At 42.7% G+C, this 27,522-nt stretch overlaps 1 protein-coding gene across 2 annotated transcripts in view; it reads left to right on the top strand.

Annotated features, from left to right (window-relative positions):
* Positions 1–696: 696 nt before the first annotated feature.
* Positions 697–27,522, top strand: part of CHST15 (carbohydrate sulfotransferase 15) — a 45,472-nt gene continuing 18,646 nt past the window's right edge. The window contains exon 1 of one of the 2 annotated variants that reach the window (XM_042818556.1): positions 697–776. The gene's annotated coding sequence lies outside the window, so the exon portion shown is untranslated. Of the gene's footprint in view, positions 777–12,876; positions 12,892–27,522 lie in introns of those variants that run through there. The other variant, XM_042818557.1, reaches the window with a different exon arrangement.

Raw genomic sequence — 27,522 nt, forward strand, 5'->3', positions numbered from 1 at the left:
AAATGCAGTATCTTCACGTTTAGCTCATGCTTCATTACATCAACTTGTTGGCAGTAACACTGCTGAGCTTTAAGCGTGTGGATTGAAGCCCATCCGAGGCTTCATGCAGTGACTGGAGGGCAGCGTGGAGGGCTGCACACACTGGGATAAGAAGCAGCACGTTGTGTCCCAGAAGGTACGTGCACAGGTTGTGTGGATGCGTTAATAAACGGCTGTGCATTCACATAAACATGTATACATACACACGGCAGGGTACTAATGAAAACGTTGTACTTATTGAGTACTGGCTTCTGGCTTCTTAGTCAGTGTTTGTGAGCATTTCATTACAAAACTGACGATGGCGGTACCGCGAGGAGGGATGGGGACCCGACACGAGCCGCGTCCCTCCTCGGCTCTACCTCCCCCCTATTTCCCCCCCGCCATGCTCTGCGATGCTCTGCGACGCTCTGTTCGCTCGGGAGGGACGGAATTTCCTGCGGGATCCCTCGGGAAAAGCCCATCTCCTTCGGAACGCTTCCTCCTCGGAGCGCGTATATGTGTGTGTATATTTGGAGGGGGGAGGCACTGCTGGGGACCTCCTCCCCCGCGGAGCAAAGCACGCCTCCTAATGGGCTGCGCAGCGCGGCCGAGGAGTGGCGCGGGGCCTCTCCCTCCCTCCCTCCCTCTTTTTCTTCCTCCTCCTCCCCCTCCCGCAGGGCAGAGGCGGCGGGTGCAGCGCGGATGGGCGGCCGGAGCGAGCTGCGGGCGCGCCTCCCGGCTGCAGGGAGAAGCAGGAGGTAAGAGATCACCGCCGGGTTTGGGGCTCCCTGGGTCGCCTCTCCTCAAGTTTGGGAGGCCAGCGGGGACTTTGCGGGAAGTTGGAAGCACGCACTCCCCGCATCGCGGAGCCCGGAGGGGGCGGCCACGGGGGTGCGATGCTGCTGCTGCCGTCGCCAGCCGGAGGAACCGCGGGTTCGGAGAGAAGCGTGCCGGTACCCCCGTAACCCTCGCCTTGGAAAGCGGGGTCTGGGAGCTCCCCTCCCGCGGGTGGGTGCTGGGAGAAGCCGGGGGGATGTGCCCACACGTGGGGCGCGGGGAATGGGGTTTGCCGAAGGGATGGTGATGGGGATAATGGGATTTGTTTTGGGGACGGTGACAAAGATTCGCTGTCGGCTCCTCGCTGGCCGTGCCGATTAGGGGAAGCGCTGTGCCGGTTGCTGAGATTTGGGAGAGCGGCTGCATGAGGGTTGCATCCCATTCGGGCAGCGCGTCTCTGGAATGAAGCTGTGGATGGATGTTGCCATTCTCCGCTGCGTATTTTTAGGTGAAGAGGGGTATTTCTTAAACGCGAGCTGTTAGCTGGTAAAAATAGCTTCCTGCGCGCATCTGCCGAGAGTGCTGTCAGGGTTTGGGGATGGGTTTTTATGGGTGAGAGGATCTTCAGCAGCAATTCTCCACCTGAACTTTGTCGGTGTCATAAAGTGAGTTGTTGGGGGGTGGGTTGGTCGGTTGTGTTTGTTGTAACACTACTCTGCAGTGCCCTGGGATGACAGAGCAGGATGACAGAGTTCAGTTCTTAGATGGCACATCTCAACACTGACCAAACTTTCAGATATGGAAATATAAGTTTTTTGGGGTTTTTTTTTTTTTTTTCATTGTATTCTATGGTTTTGGGCCCAAAGGTGTCTTCCTATTGATTTATTTGCATGTGACATAAGGAAAGTTTCGCTTCTTGAAAACTGTGAGCATCCAGAGAACCAGCGTGTGCCGTTTGTGTGTGGTGAGCAAGAAAAGGGCAGAGCGCTCAGCTGAGCACATTGCAGGTTAGAACTCCAAGTTTGCTGGAGCTGTTCGTGAAGGGTAAATATTTTTAAGGTCTTACTGAAAACTTTGTGCTCACAGGTGTAAACAGGTGCCTAAATGAACAGCATTGCACTTCAGGCTAACTGGGGAATGCCTGATCTCTGGCAAGAAGGGAAATTTCCATTAGTGAGATGTCACAGCATCTCTGTGAATCTGTGTGTACGTTTATATCGTTGATACTCATATAAATTGATACAAGTATTTCATATATAGAGACACATACACGTGCATACACATATATATACTCACACTTGAACAGTAAATACTGATGGAATAGGTGTCCTGGAGCTTCTCTTTGATAGCAATCAAAATGTTGTCCCACATCTCTTGACTTGAGAGCTCCTCTGCTGCTGATGCCACCCCACTGTGTTGGGCACTGAGTCAAAGTATTCATCTGGCTCTTCGTGTGCCACCAGGAGCAAAATCAATTTGAATGCAGAAAGGATGAAACTACCTCTGTGGTGATTTAGTAGGGAAACTAATTTGTGGTTTTTTTTCCCCTTTAAATGGCACTTAGATCCTGTGCCTCCAAGTGCAGCCAGCATGCAGTTCTGACATCAATAACAAAACAGTTTTATGGTTCAAATTTTGTAATAGGAAGACTAATCTCAAATTCAGAGAGCTTTATTTGAGGGTCTGGAATGGGAACATGATGAAACAGTGGAGATTTGCATGACAAAACACTTAATTCCACTAATGCAGTGGAAGACAGTAATGGATTTTATCTTTGCTAAACAAAAAGGAGTTATCTGGGAACTCCAAATGAGCAGGTTGGAGCAGGCTCTGGTGTTTGGATAATTTCGTGTGGCTGAAGTGGAAGGATAAAGTTATATAATCCACTCGCAGCATTAGCAAGGATGGGATTATGTGGGCATAATCAAAGAGAGGCAAATAAGATCCTGCTGATATTTTAAAGCTATTTTAAGCAACGCAGACATTGTGCTATTTGTACCTGGAGGCAGCGAGATTTGGGAGCTGTCGTCTTAAAGTATAGAACATTGCTCTGTAGTTACTGGCTGGAATGGGTTGATTTGCTAGAAGCAGGCTGGTAACTGTCAAATGAATATAATCTGAGACACATGGCAGGTTTTTATGGTGGGAAAAATGGAAATAGCCAGAAAGTCATAGGCCCGCTGGACAAAGTAAATACGCCTGTGCCAGAAATGGTCACAAATTGGGATGAACAATTCTAATAGTGATTGATAAATCATTATTTTTGTGATTTATCGTGATGCTAATGACCTCACAGTGCCTGCCAGCACTCCGTAACAGTCTCAGACTTTGCTGAATTGTCATGGAGGGTGATTTTAGCTTTTGTGGGCTGGTAGCAGATGTCTGTGGCAGGAGCTGCATGAGAACCAAGTGCTTCAATAGGCAGAGATGGCAGCCCAGGTGATTTCAGTGGGTGTTATTTTCAATAATGGAACATGTCCCAGCATTTTTGCCCAACTGTCATTTAGTTAGGTGGATGGCAGTGAGCTCCAACATTCACGGGGCGTTGTTAATTATGACAGTACATCCCCATCACCATGTAAGGGTTTCTTTTTTATTAAAGTCTATCTGCTGCCTGGATGGGGGATCCTTCTCATTATTAAAAAAATTCCATTGTTCAAAGATGCAGCATATTATTTGGGTTTATATTTATTTATATATATATATATATATGTATATTTGGGTTTATTACATGTTTACATGGGTTGATAGTGATAGGACAAGGGGGAATGGTTTAAACTGAGACAAGGGAGGTTTAGATTAGATATTAGGAGGAAGTTTTTCACACAGAAAAGGTGGTGAAGCATTGGACCAGGTTGCCCAAGGAGGTTATGGATGCCCCATCCCTGGAGGCATTCAAGGCCAGGCTGGATGCGGCTCTGAGCAGCCTGGTCCAGTGGTTGGCAATCCTGCACACAGCAGGGGGTTGGAACTGGATGAGCCTTTTCAACCCAGGCCATTTTGTAATATTAAGAAGCTATAACTCAATATTGTGTTACTTCTACGTTTTGGGTTCTAAATGTTGTTCAGACACTTCCCATAGGGAGAGAGGCAGCAGCAAGCATTGCCCAAATGGCATACTGACTCAGGGAGCTGCAACATCCAGCTGTGTTGCTGTTTCAGTACCGATGCATCGCTCAGGCAAAGAGAGCCATGACTTAAATAGGTGCCAATATACTCCTTCTACCTCCTAGGTCTTAATTACACCTGCAGTTACTCTGTCCTTAAGGGCTATGTATCCTGCTACTAGAAACTGCAAGGAAATGTGCTGTTAAATCGCTCAGTGCTGCTCTGAAAATTCAGGTGATGTGAATTGCCCCATTTCCAACAGCTCAGAGTTTACAGGAGCCTCCCCTGGCTTGAGCTGGGCTCTCTTCAGGCTCAGTCCTCCCCCACCTCACCCATTTTCCTCCTTACCTTGCATTCCCACCACACTTCTTGGCTGAAGAATGCAAACCACGATGGAAAAAATAAGGTACATTTCCAATAAAAGAACAAATTTTTCAGTGTTTTCCCCCCACAAATTAGTATTATTTATTTAAGCAATTAGTGAAGTGCAGTGTTGCTTTTTAACTGAAGAGCTGTGGTGCCAGATCGGAGTCTAAATACAGCTATTCACACGAGGGGACGGGATCTGTAAGCTCCCACAAGCTCTTACCTCAAAGCAGCCTGAATTACACTGATCTCTCCACTTTTACTGCCATCTCACTAAAGCTGCCTGGTTATGTGTAGCATTGTTGACCCGCTCCCTTAAAAATATGTTGGGCTGCCTGTGTGTATCTAGCAGAAAGCACACTGTGTGCTCAGCCACACTGGCTGTTTGTCTGTACGACCTTTCCATTTGTGTTTCTGATCCGAAGGACGTGATTACGATTCTACCCCAGTTGCTTGATTTGGTTTTTACATGCGAGGGAGAAGGGAAGGCTCGCGAGGAGCTGGAGAGCAGCAGACTTACTGCAATGGGAGCTCTGTAATCCTTTGATTACACAGCTGTGCCCGACATGCCACTAAATAGCACTTTAGGGGCAAGCAGTTAATGTAGCTTTGCTGTGCAGTATTTATTGATTTATGTTACACCTGGCTTCCAGCAGCTGTTGGATGTGGCTTGCAAACACACCTTAGTGGGGCATGGCATCCTTGTTAGAGAGGTAAACAGGTGAGGTGCTTTGTGCTTTGCAAGAAGAAACACTTGAAATGAAGTCTAGTTGGGTAGCAATGGGTGACTGTGTCTTCTGTGTCCTCCTGTGGCTGCACACTGGAGTCACTGGTTGGACAACACCAGCCCATTGCCTCTTCCTGTTTCTGGACCCAGATGAGGGTAGTAGTAGAGAAAAGCCACAGGCCTTGGAATTTCATGCTAAGATGGAAGTGAAAGATTGAAAGACACAATTTCTAATATGGCACCCGCAATCTGGTAGAACCTAGGGAGCCTACAAACAGGAGGGGAATCAACTCTATGAAAGGGTAGATAACTGCAGGACAAGGGGAAATGGTTTGAAGTTGAGGGAAGGAGGATTTGTTTGCTTAATGAAGAGCTTCCTGAGGTTAAAAATGGATGGTTCTTGCACTGTTCCGTTCTGTCAGAGTGCACAATAAAAATAACCATTGACTAGACTGTGGGGATGGCTCAATGCACAGGGGAAGTACTGCAGACCTTGAAGACCTATGGCACAAAGTTATATTGACAAGAGGAGGCAGACTTGGAAGATGAGCATTACTGAGTTCCCTCAGACCAATCTGCCTCATGATTTCTACCACCTTCTCCACCTTCCTTGAGGGAAAGGGCCCGGTTGAATAATAGGAATCTAAACTGGATTTTGGTGAATGTGTTCCAGGCAGGAATGCAGCACCACTCTTTCAATTCTTTGAAAGGGTGGATAATAGTAGGACGAGGGGAACTGGTTTAAGTTGAAGGAGGGAAGATTGAGGTTGGATATCAGGGGGAAGCTCTTTCCTATGAGAGTGGTGAGGTGCTGGAACAGCTGCCCAGAGAGGCTGTGGATGCCCCGTCCATCCCTGGAGGTGTTCAAGGCCAGGTTGGATGGGGCACTGTGCAACCTGGTCTAGTATTAGACATGGAGGTTGGTGGCCCTGCATGTGGCAGGGGGTTGGAGCTTGATGATCCTTGAGGTCCCTTCCAACCCTGTCCATTCTGTGAGAATAAAGCATTGTGGCCCTTCCCTGGACTGAAACTTCTCTGCAGTGTCCTTCTGGCAGCCCCAATCCAAGTGCAGCTTTGGGCTTTCATTCCATCCTCTGGAAGCAATCTAAAATGCAGGAGTCAGTGTAGGTCCTGGGTTGTAGATCCTTAAGTTGTGCATTTGAGTGCAGTGTTAACTGTGTGGTGCCTAAGCTAGGATGTAGTGACCTGTGAATACCAGAATTTATTCTTTCAATGAAGAAAAACTGGTATAGCCAGAAGGTCTGACTGTAAAGCAAGGAATGGGAGGAAACCGAGAGGGATCATTTAACATTAGGAATATTTATCATATAATGTGATTGGTTTGCCTGCAAGGCCAGCTCTTCCCTAGGAAGCTTCATTCTTTGAAAACTCTTTAAAAAGTCTTAAAGCCAACACTTCTTTTGGAAGGCCCTCACATGGCTTACCTCGAACTCCTTTCCAACCTCTTGGACTTTGGCTACTTGTTAGATCAGAAATCTATCTTCCAACAGACATGTAAAGATATAAAACAGATCATGCGATGCAGACATTGTTAATGTTAAATAAGTAGAACATCTAAAATTTCTGAGACTGTTAAGGAACATCTGTGAAGAACTGAGGTTTAGATCTGTTTTCACAGTGGGATGCCAAGGGTTGTGCTTTTCTTCCCTCTGCAGTCGTGGTTAGCACGTCAGTAAACTGCTGCTGTGTAGAGTTGATCCTTTTGCCTTGATTGCTGAGACTTTAGAGAATTGCTTGGGGTCATTTCTGTAAAGCATTTTGGATGCTATTTTGTTGAAGTGGAAGAGGGGCAGGCTGCACGTGTACATCAGGCTTTGAGCTCATGCAGAGCTGATGGCAAGTCAGCTCCACAAAGCAGGATGGGTTCACGCTCTGCAGCTTTGCTTCAGGAACTCCTTGCTAGTTCACTGGCTCTCTGGAATCTTAACCACGATATTTGGATAGTAGTTTTGGATTTGTTGAAAATGCAGAGCTCAGATAAAGTGAGTTTCTCTGGGTGAGAAGCTACCAGGAGCAATTGCTGCATGAGCTGTGGTTGTCTCCCTGTATAAAAGGACAAAAACTTGTTCTTGAGCACTTCAGCATTGACTATTACAGCTTCAGGCCTTGAGCAACTCGTTGGACCTATTCATAAGGAAAATAACTTAGATGAGAAAAGAAATCATAAATTATAGAGCTATGAAAACAGTATCTCAGGTTGAGGATTAACTTGCCTGAGGAAGAGATAAGAATAAATCAGAATGAAACCACTCTTGCTCTTGACATTCAGTATTAGAATTACTTTGCAAAGCTATTTATGTCAGCTTTAAAACAGTTTGAACAAGAAATGAGATGTGAGAGGTGAGCAGAAGGGATCAGTGGATCCTAAACTCATTGCTCTCATTACAAGAGGGAGGAAAAATTGATTTGTCTAACATCAGGCTATTTAAATACCGAAGCATCTAGTTCTTCAGAGGAGATACTCGGAACATTACTAAGGAAAGCAGCCAAATTAAAAATATTCAGTGTAATAAAAAGGAATGTGTATATATATTGGTATCCATGGAAATCCCACATGGGTTTCTCTTGCATTGGGGTTGGTCAGGAGCAGCTCAACTCTTGGTGTTCATTGAGGGGCATGATGTTAGTGGGCATGGTAGTGATGAGCTGATGTTTGGGCTTGGTGGTCTTTTCCAAACTTTATGGTTCTGTGATGTAAGGTAAACCAGTATTTGGCTCTTCCAATCTGTGTGCAACGGAAATATTTTCCAGTTGTTTTGGAGATGCTCAATATTGACTATGTGAATCAGGAGTGGATTGGAGCATTCTCTGGTGCCTTTAATGCTGCTAGACAGTGACAGCAAGGAATCTAAGTCTCCACTGCCTTTTTTCTTTATTATTATTTTTCCTTTTTTATACAGGTTTCAGTAACTCTTTGGATAAGGTATCCTTCCTAGGTGGCTTCAAGTCATCTGCTGCTTATTTCTGCCTCCAGCTTCAAAAATAGAGAAATAAAAAAATAAAAATCAGTATTCTTGCTGCTTGAAATAACAGTTTGTGTGCTGCAATAACTTGTTTTTGGTCTAATACAGTGGAATGCATAAAAAGCTTCTGCTGTGATTTAATAGCTTTGTCTTTTAATGGTAGCCATTAAGTGGGTGTAGTAATCTCTCCAGTTATGTAGGTTTTCATCTTGCTATACTGCTACGTTGGATAATAAATGACAGAAATACTGAAAAATGTACTTTGAAAATACATGTAACTATGTAAATACCAAAGCCATGTAAATGGCTTTTGTTGGGCTATTGTAATTCCTACGTATTTTGCCAAGGCTTTTCAGTATTAGAAACTGAAGTGAAATTTTATGACAACTTATGCATTAAACCCACTTGCTTGTCACTGAAACAAGACTCTCCCAACCATAATCCCTAAAAATGTTACATTGCAATAGTTTAATAACTTTATTTGTGCATCTTGAAGGTAAGAAATAATTTTGCAATAGGCAGTATCATTAAGCTGCATTTACCAACAAATTGCAGGGTTTCAAATTAGGTAATATAAATGCTGTGCTCATTCCAGCACAGCAGTTCTCAGGATAAACTTCTGGCTTCATCAAAATCAATGAAAACTCTTCCTGCTGACTTAAGCATGCCAGGATTTAAAAAATAAAAATAAATTGAAATGAGATCTTAAAGTTTTCTTGATGAGTTGCTGAAGCTGGAGTCATGCAGCTGTGGATTTCTGTGCGCGTGTTCCTGAGTTCAGCTGGGAAGTCTGAAGGTGGAAGTGATGTCTGCTGGGGTTGAGAGCATGTGGAAGGGGATGATGCTTTCATTTGACAGCACCACTACTGCTCTGTTATTTCACAGAGCATAGGGAATGTCCTCAGCTGGGAGGCATCTGTAAGGGTCATTGTGTCCAATCACTGGCTTCAAACATGACCACCCAAAATCCAAACCCTGTGTCTGAGAACATTGTCCCAGTGTTCCCTGAGTTCTAGCAGCAAGGGGCTGTGCCCTTTGCCCTGTTCTGTGCCCACTGCTCTGGGACACAGCTTTTCCCCATCCCTCAGTTTTACTCTCTCCTGATGCAGCTCCATGCCAGGGGTCCCCTTTTTTAATGCACCTTGGAGTTGTGAAGGTTTCAGGGCTAAGGGAAGCTGAGTGGTGTTCAGGTGGACTTCTCTGCTATGGATATTTAGGTCCTAAAGGTGATGGCAACCCCCAGAATCCACTTCTTTATTTAGACAATTGCATTGCGTGGATGGGAGTTCAGCCTTTTACATTGGGGCAGCGTTCAGGAACAGTCTTAGGGCCATTTTTAGTGCTGTCCTTTTGGTACCAAGGATTTTTTAGGCAACAATTGAATAGAAGGAAGGAATTAATTTGATTTAGTGATGTCAAACTGAGAACAGAGTTCCTCCTAGCACATCCATCGAAGAACGCTTAGTGGCTCTGGATTTAGCCTGCCATCCGCTTTACTTCACAGAGATAATTTTGCACTTCCTTTGCTGATAAATATTTAGACTCTGTTTATATTCCGTCTGATTTTCTGCTAGATAGCGCTTACTGACTTTTTTCTTCCTGTAAATACTTATTACTGTGGAGATTGGTATCACAAGATTTGAAAGTGTGCTGATGGCAGTTTTGTAATTTTAACCGTAGCTGGCCACATCTTTGCTGATTATCCAAGAGAGGCTTATTATTTTCTAAAAGGAAACGATGTTTCTGGCTGCAGGAGTTGGAAGGGCAGCTCTAATTGCTTCGCTCACAGTGCAGGTGTAGGTGCAGAGGGCATGAATGGATTAGATGGGACCATTGCTGAGGATTGAGAAGGGATGAAAAGAGTGAAGACTTCCAGGTTTGTTAAAGGTTTAGTTATCAGCATGTTGCTGAACCCAGCATTCTTTCTTTCAGTTTTAAAGTTAGCAATCTAAAATCTAACAACGTGGAGAAATCCAAGTTAATATTCAATAATTTGAGTGCCTGAAGGATTTCCTTCTCAAAACTGTGCGTGCAGCCTTTCCTTATGCCCTGGCTCTGCAATGTGCACCGGCGTAGCTTGGCTAAACCTCAGTGCTGTTTTGCTATGCTTTGCTGATTCCTTCTTGGAATCCTGTTTTTTTTTTTTTTTTTTCCCCCAATGCAAATGTGACAACCCCACTTTAATTAGCTCACAGCAGTTGTCACTATTGCTGGGGATCACAGTAAATGACAGTCTTAGAAGTATCTATGTCAAAATAAATAAATAAAACATCTAAGAAGCTTCAGGGCTTTACTAGGAAGCAATAAACTTAACCAAAATGGTTAACAGCCTTGTGGTGACTTGCTGACTTATATTACAGCCTGTAGCCACCAGATGTCACTTAGTTTGCGCGCTGTGCTGGGGAGAAATACGTCCCTGTGTATAGAACATTACAAAAAGAAAAATAGCAGCTTGCTCTAAATGAATTTGTTCCTGTTTGTACTCATAATTGGCAAGTTGCCTTCCTTAATAAATATTTTCATCTTAAAATAGATTGTATGGTTCTGTTTCTCACAGGCAAGAAAGACATTGCATTTTTTATGAGCCTTAAATGTCAGCAGTGACACTTTGAATTCCAATCCTTAAAAGCATAATTAATAGGCTTACTGAATTTTCAGAAGGATGAATGTACATTTTATGGAAAGGGCATGTTCTTTTATTATGAACTACACAATCATTAAAGATGCTTAAGCAGGACTTTACATCAGTGGTCAATTTAAAAACAGGGAGATGAATCAAAAACTCAAGGAGGACTGAAAGCAACGTGGAAGGATGCAAAGATGGGAAGGGCCACTTCTAAACTGGAGAACAGCATCCACTCATCCTCTGGTTTTAAAGTCTTTAAAGCAGAATGTAAATATGGATAGATATATTCTAAACTGTAGAAGAAGCGCTTGGTGCCTAATGTGAAACTGCTTCTTCCATCCCCAGTGAGCATAACCTGTCTCCGTGAGTAGAGTAGGATGTGATGGCTGATTGGTTATTCTCACTGGTGGGAGAAGAGGCTTCATTTTTGCACACTAGAAAGTCTTTATCTATTGGGTGCTCCACTTGTGTTAGTGCCAGAAGGTGGAGAGTTCTGGGTCCTTGTGTTAAGCAGTGTTTCTTCTCTCCCATTACCGGTGATGCTAAATCTCTGCTGCATACTTGGTCTTTTTCCAAAGGCAGTACTGTGAGAAAGTAGAAACTGAATTTACTGGACTTGATGCAAATAGACTGAAAAGAGGATTTTTTTTTTGGGGGGGCGGCGGGCGGGCCGGGAAGTAGGGTTAGGGTTAGGCTTTTCTGATTTTGTTTCTTTGCTGTTGTTTGTTTTGAATGTTTTAAATGTTTCTACCATAGATTTCATTTTGGGTTGGTGTTGTAATTGTTTTGTGTATCTCGTGCAGATTGGAGGGCACAAACCCATTGTTTGACGTGAACAGGGTTGTTTCTCTCCCATCTTTTCCTTTGAGGTTCTCATGAATAGCTGTTTTGAAAGACTACCTACTTTCATTTTTCATCCATGGTGAAAAATGTGCTCTAGTGTGGCATCCAGTAACTTGAGGCAAGAGTATATGACGCAGACCTTTCTTTTTTTTTTTTTTTTTTAGTGCTTGAGCAAAACCGGAGAACAGCACATAATTTAAGAGAAACGGCGTTGACTAATAAATGGGGCAAACTGGTGTTTTAGCAGCTAATACGAAACTGATTATACTAATGAGGGCTCCAGTGTATTAACTGACTGCTATTTACGAGCCCAAGGGTTTCACTTCCTAGCTGCAGGGCTCGCCGCAGTAGCTCCGAAATGCCACCTGCGACCGCGACCGGGGCGAGGGGCGGCCCAGCGCGGGCAGGGCGGGCCGGGGGGCGGCGCTCCGCTATGCCCGGTGACCCCATGGAGCGCTCCGTGCTGCCGGAGGCGGTGCGTCCCGTCGGTCGCTTAATATGAACGATCTGCTTATTCTTTGAAGCTCGCAGCGAGACTGGTATTTGCCCAGTTTAGTGTGGCTGCTAGGGGGAATTAAGATTCAGTGCTGCTTTAGATGGTTTATTTAGAGTTTGGTTTGCCAGCGCTTGTACGGTGCTTATCTGATTTTTGGGTAGTGTCCCTCAATCCCTGAGTAATGGGTTTCTGGTTGGTAAGGATATCTAGGTTGTTCTTGGACTTCCACCATTTTACACCACATGGCAATATAGGTAACATATATCAGTACTCAGTCATTTTGTCATCCACAAACCAGAGTACCTCTGCAGTGCATCTGGCATCTGCCACTGGGTGATGCTCCATGGAAAACAAACAAAAAAAAAGTCTGTACCATGAGGATCCGATCAAACCTCTGAGTACGCGTGAGTGCACTCTATCATCCTCCCAAGTCTGCTGCTTAGTCATAAGTGTTTGCAGCTAAGAATATTGTCTTTACGTTTTTAATTGTTCATGTCTGGAGAATGCATTTTGTCTTTTCCGTATTGGTTTTGCTGGTGTAGCTTAGCCCTGTACAAGCAGCCTCTTCGAGGAAAACACAGGGGTGACTTTCAAAGGAAGGAAAAATTTAGAATTGTATGGCTTTGTTTTGATCAACTTTTATTATCAAAGTCTAATTTATGATACTTAGTTATGCAATAAATAAAATGAGGAACATTATCAGCATGTAACTTTTTTCATGTAGTGAGGATAGCTGTGAAATTGTCTGGGTTTATGGATTATTCAGAACCTGTGGAGGCACTTAGTTTGAAAGTTTTAGATAGCGAAGGCATTTTCCAGGATTTAAACAAGTGAGAGAATTATAAATTAAATTGAATGGCAAATGACGAGGCTCTCGTTTCTGCTGTGCCACTAGGATGGTTTTCTAGCTTATTTCTCCACTGGTTAGGTGCTGTAGAAGCAGGAGGTGAGTGACTTTCACAACAGGCGTCACTTTTGCACACTAGAAAGTCGTTATCCATCGTGTGTACCACTAGTGTTAGTGCCAGAAGGTGGAGAGTTCTCATGAGCAGAAGACCAAAGCAAAATGATTTAATAATCATAACTAACCAGTTTGGCTGACAGCCTCACTGCTTGGACTAGAGACCCCCACATGTGGGTGATGATGTTCTGGCTGCCCTGATGATGGAGGTGCTTGTAGACACAGAGGGATGACATAGTTAGCTTTACACCTCTGTGCTGCAGGGCTGCTCCATCTGAGAGGGCTCTTGCTGGCTGCTGAGTCACTCCTGGGGCTGTGATGAGAGATGTGGCATTTAGCAGCACTTTATTGCATGTTGCTGACTTTGGGTGTGGGCGTGGAGTGATCTTTGCAGGAGACAATGATTGATATGACCTTCTGCAGCACACGGTGTGTTTTGTTAACAGCATTCTTGAGGGTGGAAAGCATTAAAGGAAACAAAGCGCAGACCGAGTTGTACAATGCCATATTTCTGAAACCATAAAACTCCTTCTGGTGCCCTTAATAAAGCTGGAGGCGTAATTCAATAGCATTATTTATAGAGCAGGTCAGCACGGAGCCCTTTTTTCACATTTCTCTGGTCTTGAGGCACTAAAACAAGGGCCATCCGTGGAGCTGCAGTTTGATGCATCAGCTATAGCTTGCGCTTCCACTGCCAAGTGCACCATAACAGAAGCATATTTCCACACTGTCATCTGCCTAACACACACACATTTTATTTGTCCTTGCTTTGTAGCAATGAGTATCACTCTTGAGAAATGAACCCTGCTTTCCTAGAATGCTTGTGTTGTCATTTACTGACAGTATTTTAGGGATTTTTTTTAATGATGTCATTATTTATATCATAGTAGTGCTTAGAAACCATAAGTGGGCTTGGAAGCCACCTCTTCTAGCCCTAAGACACCCTTTTAAGCTTTTATTTCAGTGTAGACCTTTCTGCAGACATATATTAAGGAATTCACAGTTTATTTCACATTAAAAAAAAAAAGAAATATCCCCTCCAAAAGCATCTGTATGCTCCTGGTGCCTGAGTCTCCTGGGTGTCTGAAGGCCTCGAACACATTAACAACCTAAATTAAGTTATTGCATTAAGCTCATAAAATCAAAGAATTGTGTTTTTAATTCGAGGTAAAGTAAACACTATTGGAAAAGGAGAAATCTAGCAGATGGAAATGCATTTCAACACTTCAGAGGTGCTTTTGCTGGAGCTTGTTTTGATTAGATACGTTAATTTGGCTAAAGTTGAAGTTTATAGGTCCGCACAAAACATTTCTCAAGGTGTTTTTTCTGTAGGTGCTTCTTGTTCTTTGTGGAGTTTTATAACGCCTATACTCTAATGACAGAAAATTTGAGATAGAAACTAAGCTTTTTATGCTCTCATTACAGTCAGGCATCTGTTCTGGAGAAACTGGCCGCCAACTGTAGTTGCTAGAACTTCTCACTTTCCATTTTACTGTGAATTGCTTCAGTAAACGATTCATTACAAGATGAGGAACCCGCGCTTGGTAACTACTGTGGGTCTAGATTTCAGCTGCAGTTTCCCAAGGAAGATCTGTCCTCCTCTGAGCTTCCCCCTGGTGCTCAATTAGAGGTGCCTTAAGGGTGAGATTTTTGTCTTTCATGTTCTCAATGCAAAGGTTTTAAGAAAGGAGTTTTGAGCCCTTCCTATGTGACTTAATTACTTAACATCTCCATTGGGAAAAGATTCTCTTTGAGAGCTTGCCTTGGCTGACTTCTGCGCCACAGATAAAGACTGTCTGGATTGCTGTGCTAAATGCTGCCTTTATGTTAGAGAAAACTTTACAGAAGAGGAAAGGTGGGGAGAATGCATGCCAAGTTTCTCTTGGTGCATTCATCCATAAGCAGAGGTGGAGGTTGTTCTCTCTCTTTTTTTTTTTTTTAACCTGGTTTTCAAATTTTTATTGTTTGTTCACAATCTGCAATCTGGCTAAGTGTGACATAAAGCACACAGAAACATTTGTGCTTATATTCTTTCCAAGAGGAAAATAAATACAGCAAAACCAAACATGGGCGAAATCTATAGGTGCACACGGCCAAGTCCAAGGAACCAGTGACCCTGTGAATGAGGAACAGATTTATGGTATTGTTGTTCTGGGTATTATGGTGCGTGCTTGCTGGGAACAGGTTGGTCCCATACATGGCATAGCTTTATTTGTTGTTCCATTGCAAACTGGGATCTTTGTGCTGTTAAAAGATCACTGGGCTAGTTTTCTGAGCTATGAAAGCCTCATGAAGAGCAGTGAATTTGTGAGAGGCTGATGAAAGACTGTTTTCTTTGCAGTAGTAGTAAGTATCAGCAAATGAAGGTATTTGAATTTCCTCTTCAGATTGTGGTCTGAATGTTGTCCTTTAACTGTGGTTATCTGAAGAAATGAGAGGACGATAAGCGTTAAAGCCATTATCAAATGGCATTAGGTTCCATATCTATCACGTGCTCTGCCTCTGAAGATACAGATTGCTATCAACAGGTAACAGAGTGCAGTCATGCTGTCTTCATCAGAAAGATAGCATCTTGCAGGCTGGTTGGTAAAAATTAGTATCACTTTTGTGTAGTTAAAGCACGTGTGGTATGGATGAAAGCATGGGATTTGGTGAAGTGCTTAGGAGGATCAGTAGAAGGCCTTGGAAGTAAATGGTGTTTGACATATGCAAGGATAAACATTTTCTAAGATGCTGAAAGCTATGAATTTCAACAAAAAAAACCTATTTCCTAGTTAGCTGTAGCTGCAAGTTACCTGGAGGGATTTTAGGTAGAATCACAGAATCACCAAGGTTGGAAAAGACCTACGAGATCATGCAGTCCAACTGTCCATATTATGGGGATAACTAATTAGCAAGTACTGGATGATACTTGGACTTTCTCAGGCTCTGAACTGTCCTTACTTTGGAGCAGATGTGTACTTTCATGGTACTTTAGCTGGCTGAGACTTATCTGCTGTATCATTACTTAAAGAATGCAAGTTATTGAGCGTTTACAGAAGTTACTGCTGCTCTTGGAACGCTTATTTCTTTTCTTTATGTATTGAGACAAAGCCACAGTTGTGATCTGATATCAATGAGTAGTTTCTGTTGACTAATTTTTGTTTGAATTTACAAGAAACTGTAATGACAGACTCCAATACTCTGTCTCTTCAGGATGCAGCTGTGTATGTTTCCTTTCACGCACTCAGCACTAGATGAGAGATGAAATGCCCTATTCATGAAGAAGTACTTACATGGTACTTATGTACAGATGAGATATGTTTTTCCATCCGTTTTAATGCATGTCTCATGGAGAAGGTACCATACATGAGTCACTATGGCAAATTTCAGATGACAGGGTTAAGATAACAAAGTTCATGGAGAAAATTCAGTTTGGAGGTGGAGGAAAATCCCTTTTCCAGTCAGAAAATCAGTGAGCAACTGCTAGCATATACTCTAGAGTTGTCAGAGCAATATTGTGTTTAACTATTGCATCATAGAATCATAGAATGGCCTGGGTTGAAAAGGACCACAATGATCATGTAGTTTCAAACCCCTGCAGTGTGCAGGGTTGCCAGCCAGCAGACCAGGCTGCACAGAGCCACATCCAGCCTGGCCTTGAATGCCTGCAGGGATGGGGCATCCACAACCTCCTTGGGCAACCTGTTTCAGTGCATCAACAAATCCCCTTCAGAAAGGCTGCCTATTTATTGCAGCGTGAAGGTGTATCAAATGGATTCTAGTAGATGCCTTTTTGTAGTACTATTGTAAGCAGATAAATTTCACCATAAGATGAACGGGTACTGAAGGCATCATATTATGCATATTCTATTTATTCCATATAATGTCATTCATCCCTCAAAAGCATCCTTAAATAAGCAGCTGATTTCTCACAGCCCACAAGTTTTAGCCATTTCTACTGCCTACCATTTGCAAAGTGACAGAAAGTATTAGATTTCAGATGGTGGAAAGAATATGTTTCTCACTTTAAATCAACTTGAGGTAGCAGCTGCTACAATCAAGTAAAATCAAATGTGTAAAAAGAACAAGATGGTAATCAGAGCAACATAACTGTGAATGTCAGAGTAACATAACTGTGAGTGCCCACTGTTTGGCAGCATGCTGAGGCTAAAAATGCTTGGCAAGTCCACTGGAAATACTCTGGGAACATTTATCTCCCACGTGTTGGTTCTGGACCCGTAATCAATGCAGGAGACAAAGACCCATGCTGAAAATAACTCTTCAGCATTGAAAGATCTCTTCCTGCAAATTCAGCTGTGTTATACTCTGTCTGCATCTCTTTCTTGAATAAGAGTCGTCAGATGCTCTGAATGTGAAGATTTATTTCTCTTCATCCTGGTGAAGCTTTGGTGTGCATCTCACCTTAGGGGTGTGAACGGTGTAAGCCTAAATCTGAGACAGCCACTCGACTTTCATGTTGCAACCAATGCTAGGAAAAAGGCTTTCCAAGGATTTGGCTTTGCTTTTCGCTGCTCCCAACAGGTCCATTGTGATTGGATTGTGTATAGGTTTGTGGCATTTACTTTCCTGATGAATTTCATCTCTTGATTTTTGGTTCTCTGAAGTGGATCTTTAGGTGTGAGTGCATGCTTAGGCTGGATGTGGCTCTGGGCAGCCTGGTCTGGTGGTTGGTGACCCTGCTTGTGGCAGAGAGGTTGAAACTAGATGATCATTATGATAGTTTCCAACCCAGGCCATTCTATGATTCCATGACTTTCAGCTCAAAAACAAATTTGTCAATGTTTTTGAGGAAAACTAAAGTATGGAATTGCCAGATGGATACTCGGTTTGGCTTGCCACCCAGTGTAAATTTATAAAGCTGCTAGGTTAAAATTAGATGGGTTGAACACACCCAGGAAACGTTTATTTTTTTTGAATGAGTTCTGGATTGTGCAGGCAGATACAAGCAGCGTTGCTTCTGTAGGTTAACGCTCTAATAATGTACATTTCAGAGATGTTATTTTTACTAAAGCTTGGAGAACAGACTTTTACTTGCTTCTCTGCATTAATCATGCTCTTGTTTATACAGTTTGGTAAATGGCGTGAGACTGCTGCACTATAATCTAAATTTATGTATCTCTGATGTTAGGGTGTCTGTATTTAACACATTAGATCTTGGAAGGAAGTAGAATGCTTGAATATTAGGAAGACTTTATTCTCTGAAAGAGTGGTGATGCAGTGGCATAGCTACCCAGGGACTGGTGGGGTCACCATCCCTGGAGGTGTTCCAGAGCCATGGGGATGTGGGCAGGGGTGGGCTGGGGTTGGACTTGGGGATTTGAGAGGTCTTTTGCAAGCCATGGGGAAATCCTATTTGTCTCAGCAATAACAAGACAGTGCTGGGGATATCTTCTCCTTCCAGGTTATCTTTGTTGTGGGTTACGTGTACTGCAGTTTTAAGATTGGTGCTTGCCCAGTGCTCAAGAAGAGCTGTTATCTGCCCAGGGTCTTGCTGTGTGCTGTCTGACTGCCTTGAAGGCTGTGCAGCCACGCAGTCTTGTTCTTTGGTGAAAGAAAGAGCTTGACCCAAGCTCACTGCTGAGCTTTACTCTTCGTGGCTTGGAAGCAATCACTGCTGTAGTATCTGTGTGTTCTGTACTCACCGTATCAGGACTATTTGGTGTCCTGCTGTGAGCATGGAGAACAATTTTCACGTGGTCAGATAAGATGATGGAAACAAGCACACTGCCCTCACCAAAGCCAGCTTTGCAGGAATGCAAAAGGCGTATCTCTGTTGAGCAAGTTGCTCCAGCAGAGCATTTTTAAGTGAATCACAGCTATGCCTGTCCAGGGACTCAGACAAGAGAGCAGGCTTTGGAGTCTGAAAAGAAAGTGAGATGGACCGCAGCCAGAAAGAAGTGCATGATAAAAAATAGCCTGAACTTAGTAAGTGAATTCTTCCAGTACTACAGCAGCTCTTTGCCTCTGGAGCTTTCTGAAGATAAGTACTTATTTGTTTTTGATTACAGCTCAACTACGGGGTGTATGGAAGCTGTATTTAGATATGAAAGCTTTTCCTACCTGTCTCTTCCCACCTCCTGGATTTTGGTGATTAAAAATAGTTGGAGTGGAAAAATCCTGTATCAGATTAAACCCTTGTTTCATGTTTCTGTGTTTAATTAGTGCTTTTAGAGGGAATACCATTGATTTGCAGGGTAACGGTGTGATTTATTCCTTGAAAGTGCATGTAGGCAAGAAGTTTTGTCATTGTGAAGTACTATGATAATCCTGTACTGAAAATGAAACTTCAAGGGCTGTTTAATCTTATTAAATACATAACAAAGACGCTTGTGGCACAGTCAGGCTTATCACTTCTGCTGTGCCTAAAAATGTATTTTGGGTGTTCTCTCTGCTTCTACCATGAGTTCCTTGATTCTTTTCTTTTGCTTCATAACAAAAGAAAATGCATATGGCAAATCCATCCTTAAGAAGAATTTTCAGTGATATTAAACTGCTGAGTGGTTTAACCTCCTGTCTGTTCTGATCATATAGTTTATACTGGATGTTTTTCTGGAGATTTAAGAAAACATGGCTTTTTTTCCAGAAAGGGATGAAAGTTAATTGACATTAACGCTGGTACTTTGCATCACCTCTGGCTTGTGGTGATTTGGTCGCATTCAGTGAGGGGCCAGCTGCTTTGATAGCTGTTAAATAGATCTGATTTCTGCTTGTATACTGAATGCCACGACTTTTAAATCTGGTTCCTTATTTTTGGGAAAGGAATCTGTGAGCCATACAGAATGGATGCATCACTTTCTCTGTTTTTGTGGAGTGACCTCAAGAACTGTGTAGGCTGTATCAGGAGGTTGCTTACTGTAACCAGTGAGTAATAATAATAAAAAAGAATACTGAACTTTGACCACGCGTGATGTTCTAAGCCAGATTCAGAGTTAAAATGGCACTTCTGTGAGAAGGCATGCACTGCTGTAATTAATGTAAAGATGAAGTTTTTATACAGTGCACGACTTTTTCCATATGCAGTATAAATCCATTAGTGTTTTTCTAGCAATCCGCTATGTGAGATGAATAGAAAGTAAGTGAGGCAAAAGATGAATTGCTGGAGATGTTGCACATCACAGCAATGTGCTTTGATCAAGTGCTGAGCACCCAGTGAGCACTGTAGGCAAAATTGTGCTCTGAGATATCCTTATAAATACGTCAGCACAACATTTTGCTCCATACTTGGGGAGGAGGAGTGTCTTAAACACAGTGGTGTGAGCTCCATCTGGATGTGGATTCTCAGTGCATGGGACATGTGGGGCTAGCAGCGTGGTGGCTGGACGTGGTGGTTTTTGTTCTTTTAGGATAAGTGTTCTTTACAGATAATGCCCCACAGAATCACAGAACGGCCAGGTTTGGAAGGGACCTCAAGGATCATCAAACTTCAACCCCCTGCCACATGCAGGGCCACCAACCTCCATATCTAATACTAGACCAGGTTGCACAGTGCCCCATCCAACTTGGCCTTGAACACCTCCAGGGATGGACGGGGCATCACAGCCTCTCTGGGCAGCCTGTTCCATGCCCCATGACTCTACTCTTTGCTTCAGCTCTAATCTTTGATATAAATCTTGCATGGGAATTGTTTTTAGAAAATGCCCTTGTGTGGATCTGCGGCAACTACTGACTGGGCCTTGCTCCCTGCTTCAAATGTGGAGGAATGCAGCCCTTGTCTTCTAAACCTTAATTCTAGTTTAGGTCTAACTGAGAGCCCATGATGAGCTTTGGTGTTTATCAGTAGGACAGAGGCTGGCTGTCCTCAGATCTGTTTGGTTTTTCTGTCTGGACATTTTGATTTGCACTGAACTCAAAGAAATGATGGGCCTGATTCTAGGTCAAGGTAAAACAAGTGAATTGTTAAGATACAGGATTTTTTTTTGTTGTTGTGAAAACTTTTAGTGATGTGTCTTCTACTGGAAAATAATTTGACTTAAAAGTGGACAATATCAGGCTGAACAGTTATTTTCACAGCAGCAAGAAGCCTACATCATTTCCAGGAACCTGCAGGAGACTTCAAATGTAGTGATGGATTACTGCGGAAGACATTGCTCCTCTTTCCACATCTCCCTTTTTCTCCTTGCTTCCAATAATCCCTTTACTCCGACAGTGTTGATGCCCTAATTAAGTGGTGACTCAAACTTAGTAACAATTTCCTGAGTGCTGCTGGACAAATAATAGGAGTGGGTCCTTATGTGATTGAAAATACTGCTGTTGCTATGATTTTAGAGAGTTTGCAGGTTTTCTGCAAATAGAGGGTTTTGCTTGTTGCCATTTTCTAGGGAAGTCCCTTGATGAGTCAGGAGCAGAGTCTGTTTGGTTTAGATCTTGAGGAAGAAACCATCTGGGTTAGGGAAGAAGCCGCAGTTACGATTTTGGCAAGATTGCCAATTTTAATTGGCAATTAGTGTTGATTCAGGAGGTTTGCTTTGGCTCTGAAGGCTTTAGGACTGTATGCCTTGAAGAGTATTGTGCTCTTGAACAAGTGTTCAGCAGTTGTTCAACAGACTGAGTGTATAAGCATGGGTTATGACCACTATATTCTGGCTTTTAAACTGCAACCAATTGTCAAGTGATTGCCTTAAAAACATCTGTGGTGGCTTGATGTCATTTCTTGGCAGTTGCATTTATTTTTTTTTAATATATATAAATGTATATACATTAATGCTTTTGAGCAAATGGGGGAACTACACAACTTCAATCTGCAAGAGACTGCTGTGCTTTTCTAAAACCTCTGCAGGAGCATTTTTGGATTATTCTTTTATTTTACACTTATTTGTGTATCTTGCAGGGAGGCTGCAGAGATCACTGAATCAAGATCCTCATTTTATTGACTTATCATTTTTTTTGGCAGCTGCTTGATTTCTTTGAGGTAAATAGGGGAGAGTTCAGGCAAAGTTTATTTCCAGAAGTGCTAACTTGAGCAGCCAAATGTGTACAATAAGCAGAACAGAGCAAATCCACAATTATTCCTCTCCTTTCCTGAGCTTGTTTTTTTTCCTATAGACCCATTTTTTATTACTCATACTTACTGTTTGTTTATAGAATGGGTGCCTCCTGCCCACTGACAGGATGAACTTCCTTGCACTGCTTGCACAAATACCTTGGCTTGCCCTGATGAGACTGTGTGTTTGAGAGCAGAACCTTTGTGCAGCTTCTAATCTTGGCCAGTCCTTGTCTTTTTCAGTAAGCTTGTATGGGGGGAAAAAACTAGTGGGTCAACAGGCGATGTGGGAAAGGGAAATGAATGGTGCAACTGTGCTGCAGTGCTTGGAGTATCAATTATTTTTCTTATATGAAACTTTCATGATGATTTCATGGTACTAGCCTTCTTTTCTTCCTTTCTCTTTTCACGTGAGTCGTGGAAGTTGATCAGAGAATCACCAAGGTTGGAAAAGACCTTCAAACATCATCCAGTCCAACTGTCTACATACCATCAATATTTGCCTGTTAAACCATGCCCCTCAGTACAGCACCTATCTGTTTCTTCAGCACTTCCAGGAAGAATGGCTCAACCACCTCTGTGGGCAGCTTGTTACAGCTCCTCACTGCTCCTTGTCATGATATAGTTGTGAGCTGTTTTGCTTAAAGCCCCACATCTTCTTGTGGCTGCACAGGAGCTTTGGGCTTGAGCTGTCACTAGAGGTGAACTCATGTCTGGAGCTTTCCTGGAGGATGTGGGATCAGCTTTGCTCTGAGATCCCAAAAAGCCTTAAAAGCACAAACTGTGAATGTGAATTGCACTGATTTTCTGCAAGGAAAGTACTTAGGCAGACAGTATTTATCCAGGCTGTTGAAAGCAATCAGAAAACTGTAGATAGAACAGTATTGCCTGCTAACCATGCCCCTCTGTGCCACATCTCCACAGCTCTGAAATGCCTCCAGGGATGTAGACTCCTACAATTCCCTGGGCAGCCTGTTCCAATGCATTGCACTCTTTTGTCCTAATACCCAACCCAAAATTAAGAAGATTCATTAGGGAAAAAACCTTTCTTTCTCTTGTGTTTAAAAACAAAACAAAAAAAATCCACACACAAAAAAACCAAAAACGCACATCAGCAGACAAAACCTTAGCATGCCTGGCATGGGTGGTGATTAGATAAATGGAAAATGGACTGGGAGAAAAGAGAAAATCTCAAATCTCAATTGCTGAGACTGCAGAGCCCATCTGTGGAAGGTATGTGAGAGGTGTGCTTTGGCTGGATTTCCTCTCATCTGGCCTGTGAGTTGGTGGATGGTTTTGTAATTTGTCTTAGACATTTTCAGGTTGTGACTTGCCTAACATGACAACCTTCCCAGGTTGCATCTTCTAATGGTACTGATGTCTCTGGCCATGGCCATTAGTGAGCATGGCCTTACTCAGTGAAAGAATGGTATGAGCAGATATTTATAGATTACTCCCAGCCCCAACTCTTCAAGCTTGTGGGAACTGGGGATAGCAACCATCAATATATTAATTGTTTAGTGTCTTCTAAATGCTTTCTAACTTTTGGCCTTGCTGAGATCCATGTTTTAATTATACTGTGTGAAGAAACAAAGTGATGTGGCTCCATTGATATCAAAGAGGGAAAAACTGTTATACGTCAATTTGGAAATATGTTTCTGGTCTACTTGAGGTGTGTTTACTATGGGTTTGTAGCACGCCACTCTTTGATGTGGCAGCAGGAAAAGCTGAGCATATCTAAAGGATAACAAGGCTAATAGAAAATGCAGAACTAAGCGTACTAGCAAAAATTTGTCTTCCTTTTAAAAAAAAATGGGAGAAAAGAACAGTACATTAAAAATTAAGGACGGTGACCTGAAAAGTAGAAGCTGTATGCTGAGATGTCCGGAAGATGTGTGTCCATGTTTAAAATCTATTCCATCTGGTTTGTGTTATTCTCAAGGAAGGGGATTTTGGTTATATGACTGAGCATATGAAAGTAACTTCTTTTCATAGTCATTTTGATTAGTCTTCCCTTACAATCCTTTAAAAGAGAGGAGGAAGATTATATGAAGTTTTATTTAAAATAAATAAAAGGAAATTTCAAGTATTTTCTAGATGGCATTTGAAAATATACGAGTATTTGTTTATTCTTGGTGGTATCTATCTTTTTATCCTATCTAGCTGCCCTCTGGGCGAGAATTAAAATATGATGGATACTCCATATTCAGTCTACTGGCTGCCCAGCCAGCACAGTATGGGGCAGTTTTACATAAAGAAGGAGTTGTACAGAAAAACTAGCAATACAAAATCTGGTTTTAACAGTCCTATTAAATCCTCTGTTATCTTAGCTGGACTCTGCTTCAGTTTAAAGAAATAATGTGGGACCCGTTGTCTTCAGCAGGATTTTATTGAAATTTGAGGTAGAGGTTCTTTTTTTTTTTTTTTCCATTCTGATGTGTTGTCTCTCTATTATATTTATGTCTCCTACTTAGGAGATTCCCCCAGATATTTTCATTTTTAAGAGGAGAGTTGATTTGGCTAAGGCACTTGAAAAGGCTTCTGTGGATTCCTGCTTCGTCAGCTGGTATATATTTATTTACATGCATAGACATGATCATAAATAATTCACCATTCATCTCAACAAGAGGAAATTACATGCTACATTATTCAAGAATGTACAAAGACGCTGCCTGTTGTGTAAAGAGTGTAAGATTCTGCCAGTGAACCAACAGCAGTTTCGCAGCTAAAATAAAAAGACATAAATGGTTTATTATCAACTCAAGTCTCATAGATTTTTCTTCTGTCTGCAGTTTGCTTCCTACTTCAGTCAGTACTGAAATACAAAAAAGGTAAACTGTGTCTGTGATTACAACTGCTGGAAATGCTGAATGAGAGGAGTGACAAAGAGATGCTTTGGATTGCTTGCTTTTGTGGCATGAATGAGGAAAGCTTGGGCTGCTTACGCTGGGGAAAATCCTGGCGTGCATCCTGCACTGCACAGTGAAAGAATGGGGAATGAATTTAATTAAAACCTCTGGGTGAAAAAAGGGAGTGGCTGTAGGGAATTATGTTCTGGCTTTCGTGTGTTTATTACAGTGGGGTTTTATGGCATGAACATGACAGTGGGAAATCATATTAAATGTAAGCCTGCAACTAACACTTACAGATCCACCTCTCTGTGTTCTGTTAGCTGAGTGCTGCCATACTGCCCTGTGGTAGGTCTTCATAGATCATCTATTGAAGCAGCTTGTTGCAGTGTGTAAGCTGGCAGAGTTATGGTTGCTGGTGAACTGCAAATTCTCCCTTCTGACTGGTGTGATTAAGATCTCATTTATGCTGTAGCCTAAGCATATTTCTTTTTTCTTTTGCCCTTGTATGACCTTTCCCATAAAACATTTTCCTCAGCTTCCAAAGATGTAGTTAGTAAGACTTTTCTTTGAGTTTATAATATATTCACTGCACCTGACGAGGGTTCAATAAATTCCAGTCCATTTTATTAACATGCAAACGGACATAAAATTGTATGGAGAAGCTTATGCAGCATTTGTATAATCCTGTACTCTGGTTCCATTAATGCATCTCAGATGGCTCTTTTAAGAAGTTTAAGAATTAATGTCAAGTACCCAAACCTTGGATTGATTGTGTGGGAGTGTCTCAGATCAATCTGTTCAGCCACTAACACCAAGTGAGTTTTAGGTCCCAATTAGAGGAGGACTGGAATATGAAAATAGATTTTTCTTTTAGCAGTGCATAGTAACTGGTCCCTCTGAGATGCGGGTGGATTGTCAGAGTGGAGGAGCTTAGGGAGGAAGGACTGCTCAGAAGTACATGTGTATCACCTAGTATGTTTAATTGTACTGATCACACAGAATCACAGAATCACCCGGGTTGGAAGGGACCTCAAGGATCATGTAGTTCCAACCCCCTGCCTAGCAGGGCCACCAAACACACATTCAGATCAGGTTGCCCAGGACCCCGTCCAACCTGGCCTTGAACACGTCCAAGGACGGGGCATCCACAACCTCCCTGGGCAGCCCATTCCAGGGCCTAACCACTCTCCTTGTAAAGAACTTCCCCCTAACATCCAACCTCAATCTTCCCTCCCTCAACTTGGATCCATTTCCCCTAGTCCTGCTGTTGTCAGCCCTTTTGAAGAGTTTACTCCCCTCCTGGGTGTAGGTTCCCTTCAGGTATTGATAGGCTGCAATGAGGTCACCCCGCAGCCTTCTCTTCTCCAGGCTGAACAAGCCCAACTCCCTCAGCCTGTCCTCATAGGGGAGGTGTTCCAGCCCCCTGATCATCTTAGTCGCCCTCCTCTGGACCCTTTCCAAAATCTCTCTGTCTTTCTTGTACTGAGGACTCCACACCTGGACACAGTACTCCAGATGGGGCCTCACAAGAGCCGAGTAGAGAGGGACGATCACCTCCCTGTCCCTGCTGACCACCCCTCTCCTGATGGAGCCCAGGATCCCATTTGCCTTTTGAGCTGCCAGAGCGCACTGCTGGCTCATGTTAAGATGCTGTATAGTTTTTAGATATATGTGATGAATATTATAGATGCTGTATATACTGATGCTATATATATATTTTATATACATTTTTCTAGCTACCCAGATGTTATAACTACCAGCATAACCTGCTGTCTGTTCTTTGTGCACTTTTTTTCCAAGAGGTTGCTGCTTTCACCTCCGTTTTCTTACTGAGGCCCTTGTTTGCATCTCCTCTTTATGGGCAGTGTTGTTTGTTTGTTTGCCTTCTAATGGAAGGATTTCTGTTTTCATGATTTCTCCTCTTGGAACCTCTATTCCATCCTCCATGAATGATATCCAAATCAGTCTTCCTTCAGTCTCCTCCCACCAACCTTTTTTCCTCGGTGAAATTATCTGCTCAGGTGCCATATTGCTGCCAGAACAGTTGACTGACAAAGTGGAGACTTCTTTCTTATTGCCAAAACCTCCCTTCCTTGTCCTCCCGCTCTCCAGCAATAAGGACTGTCCATGTCATGGTGTTGGACTAGGTGATCTCCCTGATGAGAGAACTGCTGACCTTTTTCCCCACTTCAATCTTGTATCCTCCTCTCTCCTTGCCATTATGTTGGTGCTGAAGAATGGAGGTGTTGGGGGAAGCGGGTGGCTGCTCTCACAGATGTCCACTTGGGGACAGACAAAGGGTGTCAAAGTGATGGAACCATTCTATCAAAATCAAGTGACAAAAGCCAAAATAAATGTTGACCTTCAAAGGCATACATTACAACTTCTTTTTTTTTTTTGGCTTCTATTATTTTCCTTTTCAGGTTTTCTTAAGTTTGCTACTTCATTTTTTGGGTTTTGAAAATTGCTTTAAAATATTTCCTGTCTTTAGTTCTCAAACCAAAGTAATTCTTAGGATTCTTAGAAATACAAAATGTAAGTATTACCTGGAATATTGAAGCACATGTATCATCTGTCAGCTTTTGTATTCGATCATTTGTCTTCTCCAAACAGAGATTTGCTTTTGACCTGAAAAACTGGGTATTCCCAATAAGGGATTTAATACACTCCAAAACCAGAAAGTCTAGAGGAACTACACCTTAACATGTGCTTTAATTATGACCATCCCTTGGAAGGCTGATCACTTGGTAGTGCATTTAAGTGTCTGCTCTGAGTTCTGCG

This window comes from Centrocercus urophasianus, unplaced genomic scaffold (assembly GCF_019232065.1).
Source record: "Centrocercus urophasianus isolate 14NV4802_14NV808 unplaced genomic scaffold, USGS_Curo_1.0 seq_17, whole genome shotgun sequence".
Classification (NCBI taxonomy): Eukaryota; Metazoa; Chordata; class Aves; order Galliformes; family Phasianidae; genus Centrocercus; species Centrocercus urophasianus.